The following is a 10,649-nucleotide window of genomic DNA, read 5'->3' on the forward strand; positions in this document are numbered from 1 at the left end:
TAGGTCGAGCTGCATTTTCCATATGTATGGAATGAGCTTCAAGATAAACTACATATAGAATATGTCAAATCTATCGCTATATTTCAAAATATTTTAAAGACTATCTTTTTAAAACAGTGTACATGTTTTACAAATTGATTATGGTTTATATTATTTTTGTGTGTGTGTGTATGTGTGATATGTATTTTTCTATTTGTCCTACAGTATGCTGCCTGACTTGAACAGGACTCCCTGATAGAAGAGATACTGTTGCTCAATAGGACTTTCTAGATTAAATAAGTAAATAAATAAAAAATACATTTTGTACATTGTACTTTTTTTGTGGTACTATGTTTTGTTTTATATTGCAGCTCAGTTATTCCAAACCCAAAAGTATGTACTGTATATGCCATTGGAAAAAGATTTTTTAATTTCAATGAGAACAAAATTTACTGAAAACAGTGCTATTCTATATATATCTGCCATACAAATGAATATGAAAGTGAAACAACTGCAGAAAGTTCATTTAATTTGAGAGGTTGAACTGAGCAATGTAAAAAATGGAACTAAAAGAACAACTGAAAACTTACCAAGCATGCTGCTTCAAACAAATATATTGACTGGAGAGGAATGAAAAGCTGAAGAAACGGCTCGTAATGAGCCATCCATCTTCATTCTGTTTACCTTCAGGATGTCGCCATTGTTTCCAGAGGCTTCATCATGCTATTCAGCATTATCCCAGAAACATATTGTGCCAGGCGGATGTTCATAATTCATCACTGTAAAGAGACTCTCACACACACTGTGTCATCAGAAATTGGGCTCAGTGTAAATGTGTTGCTCTTTAAAATGCAGTACAGTGCACTGTGGCTCATTAACACTAGCCGGGCATATCAACATTTCAACTGGATTGCACGAGATGAGTTAATTGTTCAGTGGCATTAAACCTCCATGAAGCAAAGGGAGCTTGTAAATGTTGCTTGAATATAACACCTTTTATTCTGGCAGCTGAAAAAAAAGTGAGCTGTATTTACCAGTCTGATCTCACAAGAAAACGTAAGAATTTTATGTTTTGTCAGTTTAGTCGCTAATTGTACGAATTTGTTTGAGTTCAGTTGTACGAAAATAACGATTTTAAAAAGGAGGCGTGGCGTCTTCCTTAATGTTTGTTAATGAAAATAAAGTCATTCATTGCTAATTCATGTTAACTCATGGGGCATTAACTAATGTTAACAAGCATCACTTTGAATTTTGTTAAATGTTGAACTGATTAATAAAAGTTGAACCGCACAAGATTGCTCAAAGTTATTTATTTTTGTTTATAGTAAAAAATTAAATAACAATGGACCATTTATTCAAAGTGTTACCATTTTATTTTTAAATAACCTAAAAAAAGTACAGTAGTATTTACTATACTTCCGTAATAGTTTGGCTTTGGATTTTATTAATGCATTAGTAAATGTTTAACTATGATTAATAAATGCTGTACACCACAAAACTGTGTGACCCCCAAAACAACTATGAATTACAATAGTTTGTGTACACTCAATGACAAATAAATAATAATAAAAAAAATCTTATTTTTATTTTTGACTGCCTTGTCACTCTAACAAATGTTTACAATGCTCAATGCATTACCTTTAAAGAGGTTAGAAACTGTCTTATTTAAATGTATTTGTTTAAATGTATAAAATTAAAGTCTTAATGTGATCAAATGTATACAACTCTTTGAAAGTTAGAAATGACAGATTCAAAATTGATATATAGCCATAAATTAACTAAAAACATATTTTTTTAACATTTATTCATATTCAATAATTTATTCAATCATTTACTGTATATTTATATAGCCATAAATTAACTACACACAAACATAAACGAATCATTGAAACATAAACTTGTATGTTGTATATGTGATTTTTATATATTGCCTTATATTAGATTTCTAAATGTATCTTACCATGTGTTTGTTTGAGAAATTGCGTCCTTCAATTATTCAAAAATACACAAAAAAAATTAAATGATCTCTCATTACAAAGTACTAGTGATCATAAAAAACAAATAATTATATGGTGGACAATTCCTGTCAGCTCAAATGCAGTCAGTACAGCATAGGCTCACTGTAATCTCACTGTCAATTATTTTCTTTTTTGTAAATAAATCTCTGGTCAAATGAAGTTATTAAAGGACCAAGTTCTTATTAAAGTTTCCTAAACTTATTTTTAAAAAGCTTGTGCGCATTTCTTGTTGTCTTTGGAGCATATTCATCATTTGGTTTCTGCTTATACTGTATGTACTAATCGGTGGGTGGATCTTCTATGAAAGCGGAGTTTAGCCTCCCTTTTACAGTATGTAATAAAATGGGTCATTTCACAACCTGTGGTTTTGGCAGAATGGCTTCAGAATAATTAGAAAGGTTTGAGTTCTGAAACAGGATGTTTTTACAGTAATGACCTCTTAAATGATCTGAAATGATAAAAATAATTTTAATTTCTCAGTTTATGATCTCTTTGACTGAATACAGATTACTCACTCACCACTGGCTTGTTTGGTTTGGGACTTGTGGAGCTGTGGATCGATGGATTTTCTTTTCAAACTGAACTCAACTAAACTTAAACTCTGAAAACTGGACTCACGCAGTTTCAGTTTACTAAAACCTCTATGTTAAGCTGCTTTGACACAATCTATATTGTATACAGCGCTTTATAAATAAAGATCAATTGAATTGAATCACTCAATCAGAACAAATTTAAATCATTAGATGAAAAAAAACTGACTTAAATCTTACTGAACTACCATTTGCTGACTTTTCCAGATCAGATATGATGCAACCCAAACACATTCGTCCCACTGGAGGTTTACTGACATGTGCCTCCTGTGCCGGGCCAGATAAATCTGACTCAAGGGATGAGTCCGCTTAATGGACCTGAACACGCAAGCTTTTTCAGCATCTGGGTGAGTGGCTCCATGAAGATGGAATTCTGTTTACTGTAGCAGGTAAATAGATAGGAAGCACACAGCCATGCCTCATAAATCAGGCCACACATTGAGCTGTTAGTGCCAGGATACACATGCCAATATATTCTGACAGCTCTCTCCTGCGCTGGACAAATTACACAAATCAAACGCTCGAGTAAAAGTACAGACAACCTAATAAAATGTTACTCTGGTAAACTCCTCCATCCCAATTGATTTCTTTCTTCAATTGAATTTTTTTAATATGTCTAATGCATTAACACAACTTGTCACTGCCTAAAAAGCATACTGATAATCAATGATATTTCAAGTATAGAAACAAGTGAAAATAATTAATAATAAAAAAGATATACTATATATTTGTTATGATTATTAGTGATCTATCTAAAAATCTGCCATTACATGGACTACATATACTGTCATGCACCACACACACACCTGTTCCGGATCACGATTGATTACAAACACAGCTGTAAGATTATAAAAGACTGATTACAAGGACTATTTAAACAGCACACACACACACACACACACACACACACACACACACACACACACTTGTTTATCAGTCAAATAAACAACATTACGACGTGTTTTTAGTCATGTCTTTCCAATGCTGACTTTCGCTTTGTTTGTTTGTTTGTTTTGTTTATGTTGTCAGCTGCCTGGATCGACCACTTACCTTCTTATTGACCTTTCTTTTGGATTTGCCTGGATGTTACTGTTTGCTCTTGATTGTGATCATTGGCTGCCTGGCCACCAGGGCCGGAGTGGGACTCCTTTTCAGCCCTGGAGTTTCAAGCCTCAGACCGGCCCACCTCAGTTCAAGACTGATTATATTAAAATAAGGTGATTTCTAATTCAGTTTCTAATTACACTATCACGTCTTTTTTTTTTTTTTTTTTTGAGAAAACAGCTGCTTTAGAACTTCAAATGTTCAACAACCCTAACAGTATTATATGTCTTAACAATAAAAATAAAAAAAACAAATTACTCAGAGGAGGATCAAACCCGGGTTGGCAATGTCGTAACCTACCGTGCTAACCACTGGATCACAACAGCTGTACATTGAGAGGTGACTCAACTGAGTTATATCATCATTAACCTGCAGGCTGCATCTTGCTCACGAGGCTGCAAGAAAATAGATAAAAAGAGCAGAGCTGCGGTAAAATAATGAATAGGAAGACTGTGGTCAAGTAAATAAATTAATTAATTTAAAAAGTGTGACTGCTGAGAGCAACAGATTCTGGAGCTAGGGACACCGGCCCTCGCGGCCAAAAAACGGACCGGCCCACCGGGAATTCTCCCGGTCCTCACGATTAGCCAATCTGGGCCAGCTGGCCATTCTCTTTTGAATAGATCTTGCATTTGGATCCGCAACTCAGTTGTCAGCTTCTCCTAATGTGACAATATTACAAAAATGTACCAATTCTCACTATTAACTATTACCTGTCTATTATTAAGATATTAGCACTTTAGCTTTCAGCATGAAATTCAGCCATATGTATCTCTGGATACATAATTCGCGATCTCCAGAAACGTATATAGGGCTACGTTTTCAGAATGAGTCTATGTTAGATTTTTTATTTCCATTTATTTATGCTTTTGAATGTCATTTTGGGACCTTGATCTTTGCTCCAACAACTTTTGATGTTGAAAAGTTTGAAAAAGTTACTTTTTTTTTAATGTTTAATAGTTTGAAGTCATATATTGCCTGTATGTTATATATTACACTGTTAATAATTTCCTGTAACATTTACAGTACCTTACTGACAGCAGTTCACCAGTAACTAAATGTAAATAAATTACAGCAAAAATGTTGTATTTACATTTATAGCACTGTTTGTATTTTACTCTATTTTAAATCAGTAAAATTTACAGTAATATTCACAACGCAACTTTAAAATTCAGTAATATACTGTCCTTCAGTGAAATACGGTTTATAAATCTGTTCATATTTAAATGCTCTGCAATTTACAAAATTGGTAACAATGTATGGCATGCCAGTACTGCTTTGTTATTTTACAAATATTTCTATATTATCTCTTTTACAATACTTAGTTTAAAGCCACTGAAATGTCAATAATTTTCACTTTGTTAAACTGCAGAGTTGGATTTTTAACATCAAAATCAACAAACCAGATATCAAGGATCCATTATGCAATTTGTAGGAATAAATCAATGGAAAAGACCTGGAAATCACAAAATATGTAAATTGTTAATTAACAAATTTGTAATTTTTTTAAAAAAATTTTTTACAGTGATTACATCTTCGAGAAGGTCGCAATTTTGTCACTTCAAAATAACCATTTACAGTGCTAGATTGATGACATGAAAATGTACACCTATTGTTTTGGAATGTAGTGAAATAATAGTTTCCTGAAATAAAAATGCTTTAAGGTACAACAATGAGACTCTCTCTATGCTGTATGATCTACTCTATCAGAAAGCTTTACTTGCCTGAAGACAACGATGAATGGCCTTTTTATTCTGTGAACGAACGGCTTGACCTATGAATCATCAATGGAGAAACAACCTTTTTGATGCAGTTATGACATCTATCAGCAGGGGTTTACAAGATCATTCCTACTGGCCAGACTTTGACCCCCATGTAACAACAGTAACCAGTGTGGCAGTGTCCACAAACAAGTCATAAGTCATAAAACCGAGCTTAGAATAAATAAAACATGGATTTATTCTGTTATCCTTTGGGTACAGGAGAAAATTCTGTTTCCCAGATATTAAAACATGCCGGGGGCATCGCTGAAACCCTCTGGGAGCCAAAGTGTGTAACACTTAGAAACCCACAACAAAACAACCCTCATCACATACTGCAGGCACGTCTTTACAAAGACTTACTGTATATTCATGCTTCCATGCACTCACACACGCACACGCACACACACACACACACACACACACACACACACACACACACACAGTCTCATGAAATGATTACTCATGACAGCTCCACTTTCTGTGATGGGGAATCTGAACTCACATCTGAACCAGGCTCATATCTTTTTCCATGCAAGAGGTCATTTCAGCAGAAACAAATAGTGCCAAACATTAATTAAAATGCTATGAAAATTGAAAGATTTAGCACAATTATTTTTATACAAAAGTTGAAAGTACCCTGAAAACAAGAAAGAGGACCAGGAACTCAGAATATTTTAAATGTTTTTCCCCCAAGTAGTTTTTTATTTACAAATTTTCATAGTTCCAGTTTGTGAACGGTTACACAAAACAACACATATAAAAGCTATTAATGGCTCAGTAGATATTTTAATTCATATGAGCAGATGGTATACTCTCAAAAACACTGTCTTCTCAGCTGTCTGTAATGGTTTTTAAAACCAACCAAGCGTTTCCATGTTCGAGGTCCAGAGGCATCTAATTACTAAAGAGATTTTTTTTTTTTTTTATTGGAACAAGAGCTCATGAGAGTATACTGTATGTATGAATAAGAAATGCTTTGGGGAGAAGTACATACAGAACAATCATTGTGATTTTATGGTGAGAAGTAAACAGTAGTTTTAATCAGTGTTGAAGGTTGTTAAATGGGGTTTTCTAACAGAGCTCCAGGAACCCCCAGGGGGCCTCAAGGGAGTGTACAGTATGGAGGGTTGTGAAATGTTTCGAGAAAAATAAATTTAATAGATATGTGTAAAAACCTTAAATTTATAAATATAAAAATTTGAATAATTAAAATAGCCCATCGAACAGTTTATAAATATAACTAAATAAATCTGCATTAATGAAAATTTATGATAATAATTCAACAAATAATTATTTAGCCCTATTTATTTATTAATTTATGTATGTACAACAATTAAGGCATATAATGAAAAAGTAAAATGCAATTAACAAAGAAAATGTAAATGTAAAAGCTAATTTATTGGCTGTCTTAGTACTGTCACTTTGAAATAACAAACATCGTAGATCACTCTATATTGGGGGGTGGGTCTTCACGTGAACACAGCTGATGCGCTCATGCATCCAGGTTAATCATGAACAACTCAGTGCGCATGCGCTAGTTGCACAATCGCGGTCTGATTATGTTTTAATCAAGGTTTATATGCATCAAATACATAACATCTGTGCCAAACATCTCAACTGATGAACATATTAACAATAATACAACTGTATAGCCGAATTAAATGTATGCATTGGCATGCTACAGCCCTAATGAGTATGATTATGTGAAACTCCATATAGATACATATTGGAATGATTTCGGGTACTTACTTAGCGATGCACGCACACATATATGCACAGTCCTTAAATGCTCTGCTGACTTGGACTCTATAATACCTGATTTATAAGTTTAAACTATCAACAACCACCACTGCACTATATCCTAGCAATCGTTCTTCCCGCTCCGTGGGAACACATAAGTGTTGTAAAAAATCTAAAAAGTACTAAGGCTCTAAAAAAAAAAAAAGAAATTTGAAATAATGTAGAACTGTTTTAGTGATTAAATGTAGAAGTTGCAGTTAATTTATTTTCTATAATTTATTTTACACACCCACACACACACAAATCTATTCAAAGAGATGCAGAAATATTCAAACGGGTTAGGATCTAAAAAAAAAAAAAAGGCAGGCCTTAACAAATTTGTGAATGATTTGATCACATAAATTGATTTAGTTTATTTAGTTTACAATAAATACAAAAATTTAATATCAGGATTCTTAAATTATACTTGCGATTGACCACCTTGTAGCCTCTATGAACCCTCGTGCACATCTGCACACACTGAGACGAGCTCCCAGAAGACTTCTCAGGAGTCATAGCGGAATAATTTCATGAAAGTAAAAACTCAGAGAAAGACCACAAGGATTTAGGGGCCATTTGGGATTAAGAGTCCAATTTCCTGCAAAACTCCAACAAACCTGCCTAAAAGTTAGAAGACAAGCCAGTAACCTTTAGCCAAAACAGTGTAACAGCTAAAGCTAATGCTCCAAGGAGACAAGAGGACATTTTGTTGAATGTCAGTGTATAAAAAAGGATTCATGGAATAAACTGTCTTTGAGGGGAACATAGCATGATTAAAGCAATAAACAGTGTCTTGGCTAATCTTTGAGATGTCAATGGACACCAAGATTTTAATGTGATAGAGGGGCATACAGTGTAAGTTCCAAGTCATCTATTATTATTTCTTTTTTGCAGTAGAACATTAAAGAAAAGTTTATTGATGCTGACTAAGGATGAACTCAACAGAACGTTGTGACCAAGGATTGCCCAATACTATTTTACCAATCACCAGCGACCACCATTGTAGATCGCTGGCAATCATTTACTTTCACTCAGGACTGCAAATCTGCCTACAAATTCCATAATACCTGTACTCTCACACCTGTTTCGGGTCAACGTTGATTGCAAACACACAGAGCTGAAGCTTTTCAGGACTAATCAATTGGGCTAAAAAGACACACACACACACACACACACACACACACACACACACACACACACACACACACACACACACACACACACACACACACACACACACACACACACACACACACACACACACACACACACACACACACACACACACACACACACACACACACACACACACAGTTGCTGAGTCTTGTAATCAGTATTGTAAATGTTACGACACATTTTCCTTTTTTACCTTGTCTTACCATGTTAGACCCTTTCCTTATTTTGTTTATTTACGTTGTCTGCTGCCTGCATTTTAACTATTCACCTGTGTATCGACTACTACTCTGGATTCTCTGTATGTACTTGATTGCCTCTTGGTTGACAATTGCTGAATGACTGATCATGTCAATAAACCTGCATTTGCATTCGCACTTCTGTGTCAGTGTCCCATTCACATTCTTCTGCAGTTCACATTTCAAAATTCTTTTCTTGAATTTAACTTTCATTAGAGTCATTAGAGTTATAAGTGAACCATCAAAATTAATTATTAATAGACAATCTATTATTATTATATGAAGGATACTCTAGTTGAAAATACATTTAGGATATGTTTATGACAATGTCTAATAACCACATTTATATTTAATTTTATCAAAGGTAAATTCTGAGAACTCACTGTCAGCAAAATGTAACACTTTGGGTTTTTTCTAACTAGTAAGAGTTTAGGAGAAGAAATGCTGATAGGATGGGTGCAGGCTCACTCTGTGTGCCTTCTCTGTCCAGATTAGCTGTTCTACCTGACATCTGGTGTTAGGTGGCCAACCATTTGTTGAGAAAACAGATAAAGCACCCCTGGGCGGGGCTGAAGAGAGACGACAATAAATATGGGCGGGGAATATATGTGCACAGCTGAAACAGACCGCATGTGTTGCTGTTCTCAGACACCCAAAACTCTGTATGCTTTATTCATCTACAGTACTTAATTAAATTGATTGAACTTATTTAAAACCTCCGACCTATGTTTTACCCTGGGAGGACTAGGAAAAGTCCATCAGTTGTCAAGTGTTTTTGTAGTACAATAAAGACCGAACATGTAATACGAGTGCAATTTTCACAAAATTATTTTTTTTAAATTTCAATTAGAATTTCGTTTTCAAAAATTTGCCATAACAGCAAACATCAAGTATAAATGAATAAATGGTTGAAAATAAGCATAAAAAGTATTTAGTTCACATTTAAAAATTGTGTCGTGAAAAAGCCACATAGTATGACTACCAGGGGTGTGACAACTGATGAGACACTTCACTTCACGGGAATTTACACTGTTTTTAAAAAACTTCAATAATGAAATATATAAATGGAAAATGGAAAAAAGGTCTTCTAAAAGTCTTTTCAACTGAAAAACAAAATCACAAATTGCAAAACTATTTAAATGCTTTTTTATCAACTAATAATGAATGTTACATTACAACTTCTATTTTAATGAATTCTGGAAACACTGCAAAATATTTTGCTAATAGCCTACATGAATGAAAATTTGTCTTTTTATATAGAATTATTAGCTAAATACTTGCTAATATATAAATGGAAAGTATATTTTTATTCAACTGAAAAAATAAGGTGCCTTTTAAAAAAAATAAAATGAACGGTATTTTATTACTATTTTATTTTATTTTTATTTTCTATTTTAATGAATTTTATGCTGTGAAGGACATGCAAACACTGCTAAATATTTAGCTATAAACTCCTCTGAATGGCTTCTCCCCTGTACAAATTCACAAAAAAAATCAAACTCCTTTCCACAAGTTGACCTTAAAACTCATGTCATTTTTAGTATTTAACTTTTACTTTTTTAGCAGGTTTACTTTTATTTAGCAAGATTTCATTCATGCCCCCATCACAAATTATGAGCTCTGAGTTGCTTAATGTAATTTGATACCGCACACAGACAGCATAAACGTGTGTTTTGTGATGATGAAGCTGTGTGTCTCGAGTTTCCAGAAACTCACTGTGTGTGTGTGTGTGTGTGTGTGTGTGTGTGTGTGTGTGTGTGTGTGTGTGTGTGTGTGTGTGTGTGTATGTGTGTGAGTGCACGCTTGAAGATGTGACTGTGGTCTTTTACTGACTCAGTAGGTGCAAAGAATAGTGTCAAACAGCCGTGTATGTATAGACTATCCTGTTGCAAAATGCCTATAAAACCCCCTACATAACGGTAATAGCTTGATTACGGAAGCGACAGCTGCTGAACTCTGGTTATAAAAAAAAGTGGTTACGTAACGTCACACTCGCCCAAGAAG

General features: G+C 34.1%; 1 long non-coding RNA gene across 1 annotated transcript in view; it reads left to right on the plus strand.

Moving 5' to 3' along the window:
* LOC141379497 (uncharacterized) overlaps positions 1 to 5,352 on the plus strand; it is a 103,529-nt gene extending 98,177 nt beyond the window's left edge. The window contains exons 2-3 of the long non-coding RNA XR_015518360.1: positions 2,795 to 2,934; positions 3,617 to 5,352. This is a non-coding gene — a long non-coding RNA (uncharacterized LOC141379497). The remainder of the gene's footprint in view (positions 1 to 2,794; positions 2,935 to 3,616) is intronic.
* The last annotated feature ends 5,297 nt before the right edge of the window (positions 5,353 to 10,649 follow it).

Source organism: Danio rerio, chromosome 20 (genome assembly GCF_052040795.2).
Source record: "Danio rerio strain M-AB ecotype USA chromosome 20, GRCz13ab, whole genome shotgun sequence".
Classification (NCBI taxonomy): Eukaryota; Metazoa; Chordata; class Actinopteri; order Cypriniformes; family Danionidae; genus Danio; species Danio rerio.